The following is a 19,432-nucleotide window of genomic DNA, read 5'->3' on the forward strand; positions in this document are numbered from 1 at the left end:
CTGACCAGATGTGTGTCTGAACTGGGCACATCCAGTCGGGTGTTTACTCCTGCCTCACACCCTCACAGGCTGCACAGAGCTCACCCAAAAGGAGCACTGCATATTGTTCTCTCTAGGGAATCTCCACCAGGATGACTTTTTCCAAGATGGGTTTGTAAGAATAAAGGAATTGTAGAAAAGAGGCAGGGGATGTGAACAGCCTAGTTTATGCATGGGGTGTGTTTTTCTACATTTTTCCTAAATAATAGATACTGTCCAACTTAGATCCTACTGGAATAACTGTGGTGTCCAGTTGATGGGAAAAATCTGAATCACCTCACAGTGGTGCTTCCATGTTGAGGGATTAGCATACATTTGAGTCCACAGCTTTTAGCAACAGAATAGGAAAATTGTTTTTAAGCATCCATTCCTTGCAGTCAGTGATGTTGTTTATGTCTGAAAAATTACTGGAAAAAATATTCATTGAGAATGAAAATGTTTTCTCCTAATATTCACAAAATAATCTTATCCTGAAAAATCTAATAAAGTTTTGTTTCGTTTTGTTTTTTAATGAAAAGTCTGTACTTGAAACTTTCCAGCTTTTATAAGTGAGGAAATTCCAAGCATTTTGTAGTGACAGATACTGTTAGTGGGTAGTTGTCCACTGACGTCAAAACCAGAGGATGGTGAACAGCTTTGTTCAAGTCAACGAAAAATGTACGGTCTTGGATAAACTCTGTGTTAGCAACGGAGCTATCATTGATATACGAGCAGCTTCACATGAGTTCCCATGTGTATTCAATCCAATGCTAAATTCCAGATCTTGTTTAATGAGCAACTGATGGAGCCAAGACCTGGCACTGCAGTCTGCTTTATCCAGTCATGAAGGAAAAACAAGCTAAATAAGTTCAGATGAACAAATTCAGAATTACTGCAGGGTTATTAAAGAGTTGTGATTTGTATTCCTCTGCTAATGTTTATGACTAACAGATTTGGGACTTGTAAAACAATACTTAATTTGTAAAAAGACTATGTGCCAAAATTCCTTCAGTAGTTTAACCACTGAAGAGCAAGTTTTGACTTTGTGAATGGGTTTCTTTGAATGCTTAAGATTATCAGTAATCGGCTAATCTTTTTTTTTTACGTTTACATTTTGAAAAATTATGGTTTCTGCTTGTTCGATTGCTGTTCAGCACTTTCATTTCATGAAATAAAATGTTATTTCCATAGCTCACTGTGGGGAGGCAATTTTCAAGACAAGTGCCAAATCTTTATTTATCAGGTGTTATTTGCTACTTTAATGGTAGATGTGTATATGGAGTATGATTTTTCCGTGCAGTTCTGTGGGCAGTTAGGTTGGGGCTTGAATAAGCTGGATATTTTCTGGATATACGCTGGATTTTCATGCTAAGGATGCTTTTGTCCTTGGGCAATTTTGTGTGGGCAAAGAGATGGGTAAGACGTGAGTTTGCCAAATTATCCTGTGTGGTCATTCCCTACAATATCAAGGTATGCTTTGTCAGATTCCTCCTCCTGAATGTCATATTTAAGTGTAGGTAAGCAACAGTTAATTACTGTAGTCCTAGCAGAAATAGTAATTAAAGCCCCAAGTATTTCAAAAGGGGAATGTGGCTTTCAGATATTTGAAAGATTTGGAATGTTGCTACCCAAAATACAGTATTTAAAACATCTCAGCTATCCTGGGGGGCGGAAGCATGGGAGGGCAAGGGGGAGAACAAATATTACTGTTACTTCTACCAGGCAGATTACTTCTCTTTCAGTCAAATCTCATGGAAAAATACCTGTAGTTTTATGTATTTTTGGCAGACGAAAGTACTTTGGTATATGAAACAGTTCAGCTGTGAAACATTCAGTGTAGCCTAATGAAGCTTCTCTTCCTACCAGTCTTCCAAGTCAACATTCACTGTGCAGATTGCAATGTATTACTTCTCCCTGACTGGTAGGCTTCTTTGACAGCATCCTGAGATGTCTTGAAAAAGTATTCCTCTAGTTACTGCCCCAGTACAGCCTTCTGGAACACCCAGTTTCTCCAATCAGAAGTCTCAGAACAATATTTAGAGCATTAGAAGTCCTGTACAACCACTAATTTTACCTTTGGGGATTTCTGTTTGGAAAGCCAAATCACTGATGTGGCGCCAAAAAAAAAATCATTACTTGGCAGTATGTGGGAAGGGGGGTAGTTGTCTGCATGGGGGTTTTTCGTTTGTTTTGGTGGTTTTTTTCTCTTTCTTTAACCTCTTTGGACTTCTGAAACATTACCTGTTTTCTCTCTCCTTGGTAAAAGAGTTAAATAAAGAGTTAAAAATAAAGAAGCCTAGTGAACGTTTATGTGGATGTTTTTTGTTTTGATGGTTATCTTCCCTTTTTCTAAGTCTTGCATATTTTTTTTTTTTTTTGTAAGCAGCACATGTTTGCTGTTGAGCAGATCACGATAGTGGACTTTTGCATGGTCTTCCTGGCAGTCATTGTCCGTAGTCAGTCCAAGGTCCTTGGCTGTCATAAAAAACAGGACTGCATGTCCACCTTGACTCTGCTGTTAGTGCAAACCCAAGCACGTCTGTTAGTGCAAACCCAAGTCTGTCAGCATCTCCAGCTAATCCCTTGTAACGTGAACCGAGGCTATGAAGAAATATCCTGAGGTACTCTGAGGTATTGTTGGGGCAGACATTGAGGATCATAACTACTCCCAAAAAAAACCTGGCAGAATATTTACAGTGCTGTATGCACACACTGAAAGCACCGAACTTGAGAACACTTAAGATTCAGTATAAAACCATAAATTACATTGATTTTATTTGTGTTTTCATCTGTCTTCCCAGCATGGCACAGCATGTCTGTCTTTTGTGTTTCCCAAAACCAAATTTCTCCTCCAAGCTGAGGTTCGTTTTTGAGAAACACGGGCAATGCAACTATGAGAGATTTGTACGTTGCATTTGTGCCTTACTGCTTGTCTTCTGGTTCACTGAGCCTGCCATAAATATTAATTTCATAGGGCTGGTAGTTTTTTGTGCATTGTGAATGTACAGATTGAGGAAGAGATAAATTTTATTGATATGGGCTGTCACTGGATTTTACAGGGTTTGTATGCTTAAAGGAGCTCAGATTTACAGTATATATGTATAATAATCATTCGTCTAATTATTTTGAAGACATTTGAATGAAAAGACATTTTATTAAATATAGGATTGTTCTTTATTATATTCCCAAATATTTCTTACCTTCCATCTCTCACACAAAACGAAGTAAGTTGCCCAGTATTTTCTTTGTCTTTTTGCAGCCTCCTGTGGTTTACAGTTTGAGAAGTTCTGCATGAGGTGATTGTCTAATTTTGCTGGGAGATATTTGAGCCTAGGTGTTTGCTTTTGAATCTTGCTGTATAGCAGGGACCTGTTTTCTAGCTATACTCAAAAGCAAACCCATTTTAAAAAGAAACTTCAACATACCACATGATCAGCTTCTAGAATAGTCCTCCTAAGTCTTGAGAATTACCTTTGGTTGTGGGTCACTGCAGATACAAGTGCAATTTCTTGATTTTTGAGGACTGATGCTTACCTAGGAAGAAATGGAATCCTATTAGGTTTACTGGTTACCCTGAAACTGCCCTAAACACAGCTAGAGGAGAAAACGAGGGGGAGAAGTTATTTCCACAACCCAAATAACAATTACACCTTTTCTGGAGGTGAAGGGAGCAACTTTTATGTCTATTTATCTTTAGATTAGACTGCATATAAAAGTATTCTTTTCCTCTGTGTTCCACTTAATTGGTTGGAATTCTTTACCTTTGATCATGAATCTTGTTCTTTGGCAAAGCCTTACATATTGAAGACTGCCTTCCTAGGAGAGGTCTGAGAATTGGAAATACATATTATCTTGCATGCAATGCCCTTCTCTGCTTATTAAACTCTGAACACCCATTTTCTAAATTAATATAGGTATTGCTTGGATTGCCATATTGATTTTTTTTTAAGCTTTTCTTGGAAAGTACTTTCTTATCACACATTAACAGCTCCGTTGGTGTATTTTGGCTATGTCTAAGTAAAGCCATTTTCCATTCAGAATGTGCACTAAATGTATTGGTTAATATATTTGGTTTGTTATTGTATTTTAACAGCTGTCATAATGCTACTGTTTTATTAACCATACATGAACTGTGGACGATTTGGAGGAAAATACTTCCCTGCAAGCTAGCAAGACAAAATACAGCCTTTTAACGCATAACCTCATCACATGTTCAAACTTCTAAAAAATGCATATATTGTCATTACAAGTATGTAGAAGCCAGGGTAGTTAGTACATGTATTTTATTGTCCCTTTCACTGAAACTGGGCACGACGGCAGTCCAGTGCGTGGGGGCTGGAGTCTGGAATGAGATGCTCAGGTCCGGGCATGGAGACGTGACATTTGCCCCCCTTTAACTTCTGCTTTGACTTTCCCCAGCTTCCTCAGCTGTTTTGGGAGTGACACGAGCAGTCACGCTGGCGCTGCATTCGCTAGCATATACTGTACGTGTGGTGCAGAACGCGTTCCCTTTGTCGCATGTCCCATCCGTGCTGTGCGCTCGGCTGGACCACGCCAGCTCTGGGGGCTGTGCTGCGCTCTGCATCGATTCAATCGCAGGCTCCAAAATAAATTATTCTGAGTTATCAGGGTGGTTACAAAGGGCAGTGGTGGGAAAGCACCTTCCTAGACAGCATCTCCACGGCGCTTCCCGGGCCGGTGGGATGCTGCCCGAGCCCCCCGGCGCAGGTCCGTGCCCTTCCCGGCGGCTGCGGAAGGTGGCAATGTTGTCAGCAGGAGCCCAGGAAAAGCTGATCTCACCGAGACAGCGGCAGCGCGTATTTGTCCACAGCTTTCTCTGGCGTCAAAGCTCCACATCCGTGAAACAGGAGCCAGGAGCAGGGATATTTGCTCGGGTTTGTGCGCCATCGCTTCTGCGCAACTCGTAGTAACTCGGGGCGCTCTCCGTGCTGGATGCGGGGGTGCGCCTGAGGCAGGCGCCGCGCTGCTCTCACAGCTTTGCTGCCCGCAAGGCTTCTCCGTGCTGGCTGCCTCTGAACTTGCAGACCGACACCCATCCTCCACCCGGGAGAGCGAAACTGAGCTCTTTAAGTGAAGTTTCATTTCTGCAAAACACTTGTAAATGTTTCTGAAACGCGGTGTCATTTTCTGCCCACTCCCCCGGGATGTTTACAAACCTTGCGTTGAATTTAGCTTAGCAGGGGAGAAACAGAGAACTTCCCTGCATGTCGCAGTCACGTTAAGAGCTACCTCCTGGCTATGACAGGCTTTTAACCTGTTGAAAGCCTAACAGACCTGTTCCAGGCTTTGGTGGAGATTCTTCTCTTCTCTTCTCTTCTCTTCTCTTCTCTTCTCTTCTCTTCTCTTCTCTTCTCTTCTCTTCTCTTCTCTTCTCTTCTCTTCTCTTCTCTTCTCTTCTCTTCTCTTCTCTTCTCTTCTCTTCTCTTCTCTTCTCTTCTCTTTTCTCTTCTCTTCTCTTCTCTTCTCTTCTCTTCTCTTCTCTTCTCTTCTCTTCTCTTCTCTTCTCTTCTCTTCTCCTCTCTTCTCCTCTCCTCCTCTCCTCTCCTCTCCTCTCCTCTCCTCTCCTCTCCTCTCCTCTCCTCTCCGTCTTCCCCCTTCCCTTTTTCTCTTAACTAACTCAGTGAATCTTTTTAACTTCTTCATATTATTCCCTCAAAGACTTTTGTGTCTTGTGATTTTTAGCATTTTTCCTGTCATATGCTGATTCTTGACACCTGAGGGAAAGTATGAGAAAGTTATTGGTTTATGTTATCCCATTCTTTTCCTCTTAACTGTCTCGATGCTGCACTGGTAAATAGAACATTGATTTTAAATTGTCATGGAACCTTTCGACAGATTTAATTACTGGGTTCACCTCGCATTCTGTGTTCCTTACCTTCCTTTCTGACAAGATGTAAGAGATTTAAATAGATAGGAGGTCAAATGGGGGGGGAAATTAAATATTCTTGATGTCTTTTACAATATTACCTTGTATTCCTCCACCTTCCTCCTTAAATTTATTTGCAACACAGATGACAATTTTTGTCGGACTTAGAGTCTAGTTACTTGTTTTTCATAAGACAGGAAAGCAGAGCTAAGGTAACTAACATTGTACAACTTCCGAGATGGTGAAGGTGTGTGTGTGTGTGTGTGTGTGTGTGTGTGTGTGTGTGTGTGTGTTTGTTTATCTCCTTCCTGACTCATGTATTGGACATGCTACTCCCTGCATTAAATAGACACTGAAGGTTTCTAGAATTGCTTTGGTCTCTGTTAAGCAAAGATTGTTTGCTGGGTACCAAAATCTGTTGCTGTATGGATACTTTGCCTAGCACCCTCTTCACTGTATTGTACAAATGGCCCAGCAGTTGTGCAGGAAAACCATGGGTAATGACTCTTTAGTTGTAAAAAAAAGCCATAAAGGAAGACTTTCAGAAACTATTTGGGATTTTGAGCAGTTAGTCTGGCAGAAACTGCCATATTCTGTCTCTCCAAATCAAAAGACAAGCCAGCAAAAGCTTTCGGTTATGCTGTGCTATGTGGGAGAATTTTCCATTTCAAAATTGAAACTGGAAAAAATAATCTCCAGCTCCAAACAGGAGAATTTAAGATGTGGTGGGTTGTTACCACTGTAATTTTTGTAATTATTTCTTTTTGTAGTAATAGTCTTATTACTTTAAGAAGAAAGTTAAATATTTCACCCAGGGACTTTAAACACTGCTGACTAATGCAGTCTCACACTTGCAATAATAATTTGGCTAAGGAAAAGGCTTTGTGATCGTAAAATTTTCATGTTAAAGGAAGTAGATGCTACACACAATATAAAGCATGGAAATAAACATATTTAAAATTTTGTTTTCTCTTTTCAAACCAAAGGAAAAGAAAATACTTCCCTGTGATTTCAGAGTGCTGCTAACAAGCCCTCATAGCTATTAGGAGCCTAAAATGGTAAACAGCTTAGTAACAAAATTATATTAATAAACCTAACATCAAAATTACTCTACAAAGTTATGTACATATGGTTCCATTTTACACAACAAAAGAAGTTTTCTGAAGTTCACTTGTCTAAAACAAAGGTTTTAATGGGACAGTGTAGTGATTTGACCTCATCTCTGCTTATCCTTTTTTTGAATGTAAATATGAATGCCAAGACAATTAACTGGGTAATTTACCCAGGCAGACAGAGCTGAAGTTTTGTAGGTAGGCCCTGCTTTAAGGGCAGGTTGGCGTGCTGTCTCCTGCTCAAGTGCATATCGACCTTCAAAGCGTCTCAGCGCTAGGGATAGTTCACCCTCGGGAAGTTTAGTTTAGATAAGCATCTGAATTTTTTGGGTACCGAAATCTGGAATGCAGCAGCAAAATCTGATGAGCACGGGCTCCCATATCTGAGTCAGCAACAGGGCTGGATCCGCTCCTGTTGTTCAGCACTTCCACTGCCAGGCCCAGCCAGAAGCAGAAAACAAGAGATGCACGACAAGAAATACCAGGGAGAAGAGCAGGGAGCGCACCTCAAAAAAGTATGAGCAGGCTTCAAAACAGCGTTTGTGTAGGTTGTGTGCAAAGGTGAGGAGCTGTGAAGAAACTCACACCTTCTCCCAGTGTGGCCTTCCAAAACCTCAGGGCGAGTTTGGCTCTCAGGAGGCTCTCGGCTTAGCCCTCTGGAGGCAGGGCTGTGCATCATTAGCACCTGGAGTCTGGGCTGTTTTCGCTTGCCAGATGTAAAAGTGAACCTGTGACATTAAGATGGGTTTTTCCCCCTGCTTCTGACGCTTTGCAGTTAGCAGTATTTCAGGTATCCCAGGGCACACTGAAATCAATTGAAATTTTAGACTTGGAGAATAAACTGTCCACTCGAATGGATAGTTCTTGCTTGCTATCTAAGCAAGAAGATATGGAAGAGTAACCAGGAAAAGAGAGTTGCTGTATTTTTTTTAGTGATCTCTGGGTATCACTCAATTTTCTGATCTTTTTTCCTCTGTGCCCATTGTTTTCTAAACCTTGTTACTCATTAATTAAACCCTTTTCTGTAACTTGAAGAAAGTGGCTTCTGCTTCTAGAACTCAAGCGCACTGCTGTGGTTGTGTCACAGCAAATATCTGACACTTTATGTAGGCTTTTTGCTGAAAATGAATGTTTAAAGTATTTGTAGTCTTCTGAGGCTGAATTTCCAATCAGTGTCCATTTCATCTGCAGAGATCAGAGCACTTGCCAGATTTTGACAGGAGAAAGTTGGCCATGACTGAATGGCAATACATGCCTGGAACAAGGCTTGTGAATCACAGGATCCTGAAGCAGCCTCCTGAAAACACACCTGAAGATTAATTCTGTGTACCATGCATAGAAGGAAGTTCTTGCTGTGACTTCATTCATGCTTTTGGCATCCCAGTGTTATTTCTGGTGATAAAAGAATAATAGAATGAATAAGCAGCTGAAATACAAGAGAGTGAAGTTAATCTTTAGGGAAGGTGAGAACACACCCCAGTTCTCATCACTTCTGTATGCCATGCCTGTTCTAATCTCAATCCAAACTTCAATACTAGGAACTAAATTGTCAATCATTTTTAAAAGTTCATCTTTCAGAAATTCTATAATCTACTTCTCGGAAGTGACTTCGTATTGATTTGTGTGTATTTATATTTTGGTAAGATGAAATTTAAAACAAAAATCTGAAGAAAAAAAGGGAAAATTTTAAAATCCCTAATACTTACCTGAAAAAACCTCTGTGCTTTACATCCAGCTTTACATGTAGTAAAAAAAATACAAATAAAATAGAAAATGGAGAAAATTGTCAAGCACTATAAAGTGTTACTGGTTACAGGTCACCTTAGCGTGGCTTAATTTCAGAAGGTACTAAGGATATATTTCACTTTCTTTGCTACTAAGCTTAGGAAATTGACCCATTTTACTCAGACACTACTTTTTTTAGGTCATATAATATTTTTGTTACATTTCTTCTTACTTCTGTTTCTTTGTGATAGAAATGTCTTGTACTTTTCTCTCATTTTGTTGCAAAATACAAAAAAAAGGGTATTATTTTTAATAGTCATGTACACTGATGGCTGCCTGTTGACATCAGTGAACTTCAGTTAAAATTTTTGGGTGTATAGATTAAAGTATAGATCAGCTGTTTCTTTCAGCTGACTGATGATTTTTCAGGGCCCTATTAAGTTTTTTGAAATAAAATTAATGAGTGTCGTTGTCAACTTCCAGAACAATACCAATTTGTCACTGGAATACTCATGACCTCTGGAGAAGAGCACAAAAAAGGTGGCTTTGGGTTTTCTAGCTGGTCAGATGTGGCCAGCTGGTATAACAAAGGCAAGAACACTTGGAGGATGTTCTTACCTGGCAAGCAGTGTGTTTACTTAGCCTGTGGTTCTTCAGAGAGCGGATTTTCCTAAAAAAGTTGTAGATGTCCTGAGGTTGGTCAGAGGGCAGACACTTGTTTGACCTTTTGGTAACAAGTCCTTACACTAGAAGAAAACCCAGACATGTTTTTATTTCTTAAATTGCCACAAATGGAGCAAGAAGCTGAGGAACTGAGACTGAGAGATGGCCTGCAAGGTTTGGACTCATCTAGATCTTCACGTGTAGAACTGCAGCTGCACAGACAGTATAACCCTAACAGCTGATTAATTATGATTAATATTGAAAGTAATGCAACTGTTTTGCTTAGTGTTTCCAAATCTTTATTTTTTCATTGTAGGCAACATTGAGAAATTTTTACTTATTATGTAAATATTTGGGGGAAAGTGATATATGTGAACTCTTTACTACCACCAGTCATACGCCTTAGCTATTCAGGATGAGTTTTGGCTTCCTTTGTATTCCCTGGAAAATTATGATTAAACTAACATCTATACATTAGGGTTTTGTTGGTTTTGGAGTGGTGAAATTATGTATTTTGCACTTCTTGTTAACAATTAGAGCTGTGAAATGGAAAGGTGTCTGTTGAAGAGCTCTTTCTTTGCATCCTCTATGGAAATGAAGGTATTTCCATATGTTTCCTGCACACACACACTGCCCCCCACCCCCTATTTTCTAGTCTACCATCCTGCTCCTTTGGCATGGTGGAATTAGGATACTCCCAGTTTTATCATGGATCTGGTAGCGGTTAGAGGGGCTTTTTTTTTAACACTGTCTTTGATACAGTGATTGACTAAAATATCCGGAGATTCTTTTTTTTCCCAGGTAAAAACATTTTATGGAACTTTTAAAATAATATATGTCCCGGAAATATCAGACTGAGTGGACTAAACGCTATTGAAAGGAGGAAACGCAGCTGAAGGGCTGCCTAAACTCAACCTAGAATCTCTTTCGTGTAGTTTTAGCTACCAGCTAGGTCAAGAGTGGAACAAAATAATGCCATTTAATAATGTATTCTCATAACTGAAATTAAAGAGGCGGAGGATTGAAATCCCACTCCGTGATGTGTTAGAGGCTGGATACTGAATGAAGAAAGAAAGAAACGGAGAAGATCCGGGTTGGACACAGGCTGCCTGCCTTGGTATCATGTCATGTCTCTCGTGAACGTCTTAGGAGTGAAAAAACAACCCACCCTGCAGCAGCGTGTCCCTGTTTTCCTTGGCACCCTTCTGCCGCCTGCCTTCGAGTGAAGAAATCAGAAGTAAAGGGAAAGAACTGCCAAAGTCAGCGCCTGAGCTGATTCAAGCCTGCGGGGGGCCTGAAGTTTATCCGAAGCACAGACTCCTGTTTTAGGGGCAGGGGTAAGGGATACGTGGGTATGGAGCGGCTCCGGTGCAGAGAGAGCCCCACCGTTACCCCATCCCGGGCTCGTTCTGGCTCAGGGTTTGTGGGAACAGCAGGAAAACCCCGGGAGCGGGGCACGGGCTGGCGGAGGGACCGGCCCTGGACTTTCCAGGCCCGGCCGCGGCGGGAGGAGGAGGAGAAGGAGGAGGAATGCTGCCGCCCTGACGTCAGGAGCTGCTCCTGGGAATGTTTTGCATTCCTCTTCCTGGCAGTGGTCAGGTGGCTTCCAGCAAGAAGGAAGGAACAGCCTCTTCCAAAAAGAGAGAAAAAAAAAGAAAAGGAAAAAAAAAAGGGGGGGGGGGGGGGTGGCGTTGAGAGCGCGCGGAGGAAAAGAACACTTTATAATAAAAGTATTGTGGGGGAGGCACTTTTATTAAAAGCCAGATTGGGAATTGGAACCAGATGTTCTGCATTCGAAAGCTGCACGAATGTTAAACGCGTTTATTAATGACTGTGATGGCTGAGGTATTTGGCTGTCTGCCTCGCTTTAATCTCATTGCTCCCTATTAAAAAACAGTTGAGAAAAACATTTTTTTTTGTACCCGACTTTAGGCAGCTTCCTTTATACAAATATTCATTTTTTAAAAAGGCAGGATTTTTATGGGAGTATAGCAACATATATGAAAGCAAGAAACAAGCAGGGAAATGTCAACATTTGTCTTGTTCTGTTAGTTTTAACATATATGTTTGTGCTGAAATTTATTTTCTTGAAATTTGATTTCCTTCTTGATTTGTGGTTGTTGGATAACATGCATGATGTAAGCTGGAGAGGTCAGAACATGCAATTATTGCTGTTCACAAAGTACTTCCTATTCCCTTAACTCTCCCTCTTTAAAGTCCCTGTCAAAGCCTGTGTTTAAAGCAAAACGAGAGTAGATACTCAGTCCGAGATGAGTAAACTAGGAATTGCATTCACCACAGTCAGTGCTTAGGAAATAGCTGCTTTATCTCCTTAGATGGGCCCAAGTGTGTGTTATATCTCCATTTCAAGAGCAGCATCTCCACCTTGGCAGTGCTGCACGTTTGGGAGTACCGAGCACCAAGAGCTTCCACGGGCACTTCTGGTTAGTGTCTCAGTACAGATGAGAACTGACAGCACCACAGCCTGTACAGGCATAGGCAGATTTGGGGTATCCCCCAGACAGGCATGGATCCTCCTCCCATCCTTGGGCTCTGTTGTGTGCAGATCATAAGATTTTTTGTGTGAAGTAAGGACTGTCGGAGGGAGAGACAGAGCTGTGCCGTGTGTGTGGCAATGCCCTGAACCTGTTCCTTCTTTATCCACTTGAAAGGGGAAAGAATAATTTTCTCTGTAAGCACCAGGAACCCGCTCTTTATATGGTGGGGCATGGCTGTTTTTTATGAAGTCAGACTTCCTCGGACAGGGCACAGATCCCTAGGGCTAGTGGAGCTGAGCTCTGGATTCAGGCTGGGAGAGGCCGTACCAATTAAATTGCACCAGAGAGACTTGCCCTTGTCCAGCATGATGGGTTTTTTCCCTTAATTTATCCTATATTTTCCTTTTCATTGACATTGCACGAAGCCGTATTTGGGTGGAGTTACCAAGCTTATTCACAGGCAGTGTATTTGGTGGTGTTGCAGGAAGCTGGTGGGATGGGGAACATTTGGTTAGTTTTGGGGAAGTTTCCTTGAGCTCTGTGCCCGGGTCAGGTGAGGCCCAGGAGCAGCCATCCATTTCCTGGTACCGACTGAAGTGAGCAGCAGCTTCCTGCTACAGGGTGGATGCTCTGCTGAGGAATTTCCAGAAATGCTGAGAAGTGCTGACTCATAGCTTACGGCCTGTCTGGGCTGAGGGGAGGTTTTCAAATCCTTGGCTGAAGCCAGCAAAAAAATGTTGCTGTAATGTACTGTTTTATTTTTAGCAAGGGGGGAGGCTGTGTTGCTTAGGATGAAATGCTTGTGAGTGGTTTCAAAATGACAGACACTTTTAATTTTTTTTTCTTTTCTATTTTTAGAACTTGGAAAACAGGTTGTTTTGCTAAAATACAGACACTTCTCTGTTTCCCTAGTAAATGGGTTGTTGTAAAGGAACCTTAAGGATTTCATGCAGGAAGACTTTTACCACCACTGCAGTTCAAAATGTCCTTCAGGGTAGGAAATACTGAAGTATTTGAGACTGAAACTCAGTTGGCACTTTACTTGCATGTATTTTTCATTTCAGCCGAGGTGGGACTGCAGCTCCAATTGTTGGAGCTGAAATGTAGCCAGATATTTGCTGCTATTACAAGATCATTGTAAAAGCTTGGTGCTTGTGTTTCATCCTCCCTTGTTTTTAGCAGTCACTTCACAAGTCATGTGCTGTGCCTTTTTGTTTTTTTTCTTTCTGAACAGAAAATGCCCTATAGTGTTTTCTGCTGACTTCTGCCAGGAACAAGTTTGAGGGAGGAGTCCTTTCAGGCTCTACCACCACTCAAAACACAGTTTTGGTGACTAGATTGTAAGGGCAAAATTACTTTCTTCTCCCTCCTCCTCTCCCAGCCCCTCCTCCAGTCACTACATTTTTTTAACATATTCTTGGGGGTGTGTATTGTTTTTCTGTTGAACAAGCAGTAGTATTTTGGGATCATCTCCAATGTATGCACTGTCCCTGAGAGTATCATAAATGAAATACAAGTTTGTGTAAACTCTTTTTCTTCTAATTTCTAAAATTTGCTGTCAGTTCTTCTTCATTCACAGCTCTATACCTCTGCCTATAGAGCTGTTTGCAGCCCTTTTTTTTACACCTCGATAGAGAACTGTGATTCTACAAATGATCTGCAGACTGCTTCTAACCACAGCGCTAATAACTTTTGAATCTGCAGCATAAAACAGAACATTTTGCAAATATGAAGGGAAAAAAAATCAACCAAACCCACACCTCTTACAGCAACCCTGCAGTGTCTGGCTTGAGAATAACTGGTGCACAGCTTCCCTGAAGTTGTTGGTGAACAGCGTTTAACTGCTCTCCTTAATTTTTGTCCTGGGACTGAGTGATAGTACCTGTCCAGCAGGGTCCTCATCTGATAACAACAGAGAGGAAAAGGATATCATTCTATGCAGGAAGTACAGGAACATAGGACAAGGCTGTTTCCATGATGGGCTCATTTATTAGCTCATGACTGTGCAAAAGTCCCAGTCTTAGTAATTTTAAAGTAAATACAGTGTGTGCACATGAGCTGCTGGTGTTTTTTGTGGAGAGCAAGAATTGTAGGCTGCACATCTATCACAAAATTTCACAATCAAATCCACTAACAACTCTAATCTTGCCAGCTACCCACCTCTAAGAGAAAGCTTCTTTTCCTACCCAAATCTGCCAGTTCCTTCCAAGATTTTATAGCAGCTGCATAATCTCTTTTGAGAGAGTTGTGTCCTGGCACCCGCCACTGTACTGGGAAAATAATATAGGTCATACATTATTTCTAGCCACCTGTCAGTAAATTCAGGACGAGAGCCATGAACTAACAGCCTTGCATGTGCCCCTTTTTAGATTGATATGTCATCCGACCTGGGTGGACATGCCTCAACTGGATTGCCTGACTTCAGATAACCCGTTCTACAATCCTCAGCTGCTTGACCCTATTCTAGTTGGGATGAGGCACAGAACGTACCTTTTTGTGAAGATTCTGTCCCCAAACTTATAAAAAAAATTAATTATGTATTAATGTTGTCCAGCTTTCCAGGGAACATCTTGGTACGACATGTATCAGTGTAGTGAGAACATCTCATTTTACAGTCAGCTTTTTGAAATTGAATCTGCCCTGGTCCTTTCTAGTAATACTACGCTACACACTCTGGTTCCTGTCTCTAATACAGACATGTCCTGCAAAGAGCTTTCTCCTTGTGGCAGTGTAACCTTGTGCTTTCTCACGTATACTTGTCTCCTAATGCTCCCTGTTCTTGCATAGCTTTCTGTTCTCTCCACTATTTGCCTCTAGTTGCACTACAGTCTTGATAGCTGTGGGAAATCTGAAAAATTAATGTCTATTTTTCAGTTGCCATACTACTTTTAGTTCCTCTGTCATTGTCTTAAATAACTTTTGATCCTGCAGAATTTCTCTTACACCCTTCTGGTAACTTCACTTTGGGTCACCATGACAACATAATTATTTTTCTAGATTATAGTGAGTGCCCAAAAAGGGCAAAAAAGACAGATTGATTGTAAATCTTGAGTAGTCAGTTGCTTTATCATCACTTACGTGGTTGCATTAGTATTAATTGTGTTTTGCACTATTTGTCCATTAGTCTCTGTTGGTGTTCAGAACAATTCAGTTCAAGAAATGCACTGTGTAGTACTTTACTGTTTGCTATATAGGGTGGGTCAATCATCCATTCAATCAATAATACGTTGATTTCTAAATAAAGATGAGATTCCAGTGGTAAAAAATAAGACTTTCTAAAAAATTAGTAGTCAGAATTTGAGTATCCTAAGCAGCGCAGTGAAGTCAATCCAATTGTTCTGGTAAAGATTGGAGGAACCCTTTGTGGGAAATTTTAAAGACTACACACAGTAGACATGTATGTGTATGTCTGAATATGTGAATGATAAACTTTGAGAATGTAGACTGATACTTATAAACAGTTTCAAGCAGTGGGTAGAAACAAGTCATATTTTGTTTGAACCAGTAAATAATCCAGGGAGACTGAGGATAGAAAGAAGGAAGAGATGGTTAAGGAAAAATAGCTTACCATTACTTTATGAGGGTCCACAGGTCTCTCAGCCTCATCTCAACTGCTACTAAGCCTCTTCAGTCAACTTTTCCAGTTCTCCTGGTTATTACGTCTTGTTTTTGAGTTTTAATCTTTTTCCAGTATTTACTTTTGATTACCGTAATGATTCCATGGTGTAATCTAAATTAGAAGCTCTGTCACAACTATCAGCTAAAACTTAAACTAAGTCAAGGTTTGCCTCTTGCAGAGAAGCAATGATTCAGATGTGGCATCTGCTATATGTGATGCATCCCCAGTAATCAATACGTCAAAAAATGAGTATGTGCAGCTGCCAAGAAGACCTGTGCCAACATTGCAGGCTGTAGGCCAAGGGCTTCATTATTAACTCATTTGCATATATTCACATCAAGAGTATTGTGGGGTGTGGAGCCTCAGTGCATCCCAAAATCTGGTCATCCCTGTGCCTGCCACTGCTATGTACTGCGAACGGCATAGTTTGGTGATTTCCTTCTTGCACCATTGATTCCCCAGGCTGGGGAATCAAATTTTCAAAATGTCTGTGCTGCTGTACAGCTAAGCAAATTTATCTATCTTCCTGCTCTCATGGCTTTCCACAGTAATATGTCTGTCTGAAATGGAGCTATCAAAGGTATGCGGGTAGGATTGTGCATATAGAAGACAAACTTTCCAAGGAACAGGAACATAGTTTTTGACACAGACATGTCTGTGCTAGCAAATTATGTGGTAGGAGCAGCTTTGGGGAGTAGAAGCTGGTGTGGGAGATTTGGTCCTGCTGTAGGCATTGTGGGCCTTTATTCCAGACAGGCTGTAAGCTGGTCACGTGGCCTGAATGCCTTTTAGCAGTTGGAGCACATCTTCAGGTTTAGTTTCATATGAAAAGAATCCATCGTGTGAGCTCAGAAGGCTGCTCCACAATCCAAACCAAAGCTCAGGGAAGATGGAGAGATTTGCCACAGAAACACAGCACTGATCTGAACCGCAGGACTGGTGTGGACACACCCATGAATGACCAGACATCAGACCAATCCATCTTTCTCAGTTTGGCTTGCTCTGAGAATTCCTATTGTCATACACATACACAGATGCACAGTTGTAAACAGAAAAACCCAGACAATAAGCTGCTTTTTAAATACTAAGGAGAAAAAATAAAAAAAAAAAAAAGGTGGAAGTTCAGCTTCTAAATACCTGGGTGTTGCTCCATCTGTAATGGTGACTGTGTAGCCATTGTTGCATCTGTGAAAGTTCTAGACCTTGTCTAACTGTATCCTTTCTATTGTAGAGTCCTTAAAACTATGCAAAAAAATACTGACATTGTTCCCTTGTAGCTGGTATGTATTAATTTGAAAAGAGGTATGTTTTCATTCCCCTGGCTATGCTGGAAAGATCTGACAGCTTTTGCCATACCATATTACCTGATGGTACAGCAAACAGATACTTGGAATGATAAGTAGGAAAACCAGTCTTAAGCATTGTAACTTTATCCAGAGGAACAAGTTCAGAGTTTACCATGACATGGACACCTAGAAAACACTTGTATGTGTGAGCTACGGAATGTGAGATGGTGTCCTCTACCCCATTGCCCTAAATCAGTAATCCATGGTTCTTTCAGGCTTTATTTTGGTGAAGTGATAGAATAGAGTTATCCCCTGGAATAGAAGTGCTCACACCACAGCAATGGCAGACTCTTAATTTCCCAGGATATAGCCCAGGATTTCCAGAAGAAATGAGCAGGTTCATGTGGACTTTTACTTTGTTCCCTTACACGGCCAGGTTAGAGCCAGGAAATACAAAGCAGAGCACAGCAACAGGTCAGTGAGACCCCGTCAGGTGCCTTTGAGCACACTGTTTACAGCTTGCTCTTTTGAATAGAAGCTGCAAATGGCCAACCTGCAAGTAGTAGATTTTTAACAAATATTTATTGTATGCAAGTGAAAAACTGATTTATCAATACATGTTTCAATATACAATTGCCTGGAAACATGGTTGCAGTAAGATTCAGTATTAAAAACAGAGCTGAGAAATCAATTGATGTAGCATACAGAACAGAGGGTTGCTTTACAAATTTTTCTCTTTCTTGTTTTACTCCTTCCACAGAGAATATGCATTGCATTGAGGACAGAGAAGCATAAAGTCTTGGCAACTTCTAATGTGCCAGAGACTTTGTTCTGCTCAGTGAGGAGGGGTGCAGTTCCCAAGAAAGATGTCAAATGCAGTTATTAATGTTCTTCCTTCGTATGATGGATACCATCTGTATTTAGAAACATCTGAGCTTGTGCTTCAATAGAAGTCACGTAGCATTTTTACTGGTATAGTGTAGAACTTGAGTGTTTTTATTCATGATACTTGAGGCTTTGCTCCCAGACATAGTTTACAAATGCGTGACATTCCTTTTACGTTTCTAAGTGAAAAGTGAGCCAGGGTGAGCAGGAAGGACATTCTGTAGCTCGGTGAATCTTAGCAGTTTTTCATTGTGTCATATTTGTTTTTATAGAAGCAACTTCAAACTAGGGCAATATGAGTAGCAAATGAGGTTTTGCCTCATATAAAAACAAACATGATCAGAATCATCTCGTCTGTAAGTTATTCATAGAGTCCATTAGTGTCAGGATATACAACTTTCCTCTTTTGACAGCTTTTCCTCAGACTTGTCAAAATATAGTATCTTCAAAACAAACAATGTTTTTAGTTTTTACTTCCTTCTTTGCTTCCCCTATTTCCCAAACAGTGAAACACTAGTAACCTCAGTTGAAATAATCTGTGTTTGTATCTGTGCCTCTTACGGCTGGGATGTAGCTCCAAGAATTCTGTGATGTAGCAAGTTACTTCCCATCTTTGTCATGTAATATATCTTCTCAGATTATTATTCCCCTTTGTTTCAGAATATAAACATCAGCAAATATTATCTTGATTAATCCTCTCCCTTCCTTCCATCTCCTCTTTCTCCTCTCCCTTACTGTTTTGAGAAACGGTAAGAAAATCCAAGTTTATTCTTTGCCAGCCAAGAACTACTAGTTTCTATTGGGAAGAATGTCCCTTTGGTCTTAAATGTGATTATTTTATTTTGTTTTCCAAGCTGGTAAGAAAGAGTTAATGGCCTGGAACAAAGATTTTAGGTGATAGCCTCATATTTCTCAACAATCTACTGTTGCAAATGGACAATTTCATGTTCTAGCAAATACTTTTTTAAATTTTTAAGATATTGTGAATCTGATTTTGGGGCCAAGAAAGCCTGGGTACCTAACTGTGACAGCATGGAGCCAGAATGTTTTTTTAGGCAAACCTATATTTATGACAGTGCATGAAACCTCAACTCTGCCAAAGCTCTCCTGGTTTCACAGTTTGTCCAGGACAGAGAAACAGAGGAGGATCATATGCTGTGACCTCATATTCTGCCACTGTGTCATAGCAGTCCCTGTCACAGAGCTGGCTGTATGCCGGTCACGTGGTCAAAATCTCATCCCTTTCTCTTCCAACTCCTGACACATGCTCACATGTCTTGTAGTATAAGGCAGAATCATAATCAAAGGCAACAAGATGAGGAAAACCAGACTTTGTTTTCAAAATATTCTTTACATTCCTGATTTCATTTGGCTTATGCCACAGGCTTCCCATAAAATCTTCAGCAAGATATCTGTTGTGAGTCTTGATCTGGCATATAAAAAAATTAAAATAACAGTGATTAGCAGTTTCACTGGAATACTAGTAAATAAAATTAATGCTAATTAAACACTAGCCTGGGATTGAGGGAAGGCCGGAAAAGGGGGAACTGAGGAGAGTCAAAGTCTGCTTTTCTTATGGTCTTTGAATGAGCTATGTCAGAAGCTGCTGTAGTTCCCAAGAGCAGCAACACATTGAGAGAGGCTTAGAGATGCTTCTGGCTGCTCCTTCTTGAGATCTGAATCTTGTGCTTCTTCTCTCTAGAGGCATGTGTGGTCTTGTCCTAAGGATGTATTTGTTC

The 19,432-nt window shown here is 40.8% G+C and overlaps 1 protein-coding gene across 4 annotated transcripts in view; it reads left to right on the top strand.

Annotated features, from left to right (window-relative positions):
- Positions 1 to 19,432, top strand: part of SPIDR (scaffold protein involved in DNA repair) — a 197,244-nt gene that overhangs the window by 81,374 nt on the left and 96,438 nt on the right. The gene's annotated exons all lie outside the window — the stretch shown is intronic.

This window comes from Motacilla alba, chromosome 2 (genome assembly GCF_015832195.1).
Source record: "Motacilla alba alba isolate MOTALB_02 chromosome 2, Motacilla_alba_V1.0_pri, whole genome shotgun sequence".
NCBI classification, from domain to species: Eukaryota; Metazoa; Chordata; class Aves; order Passeriformes; family Motacillidae; genus Motacilla; species Motacilla alba.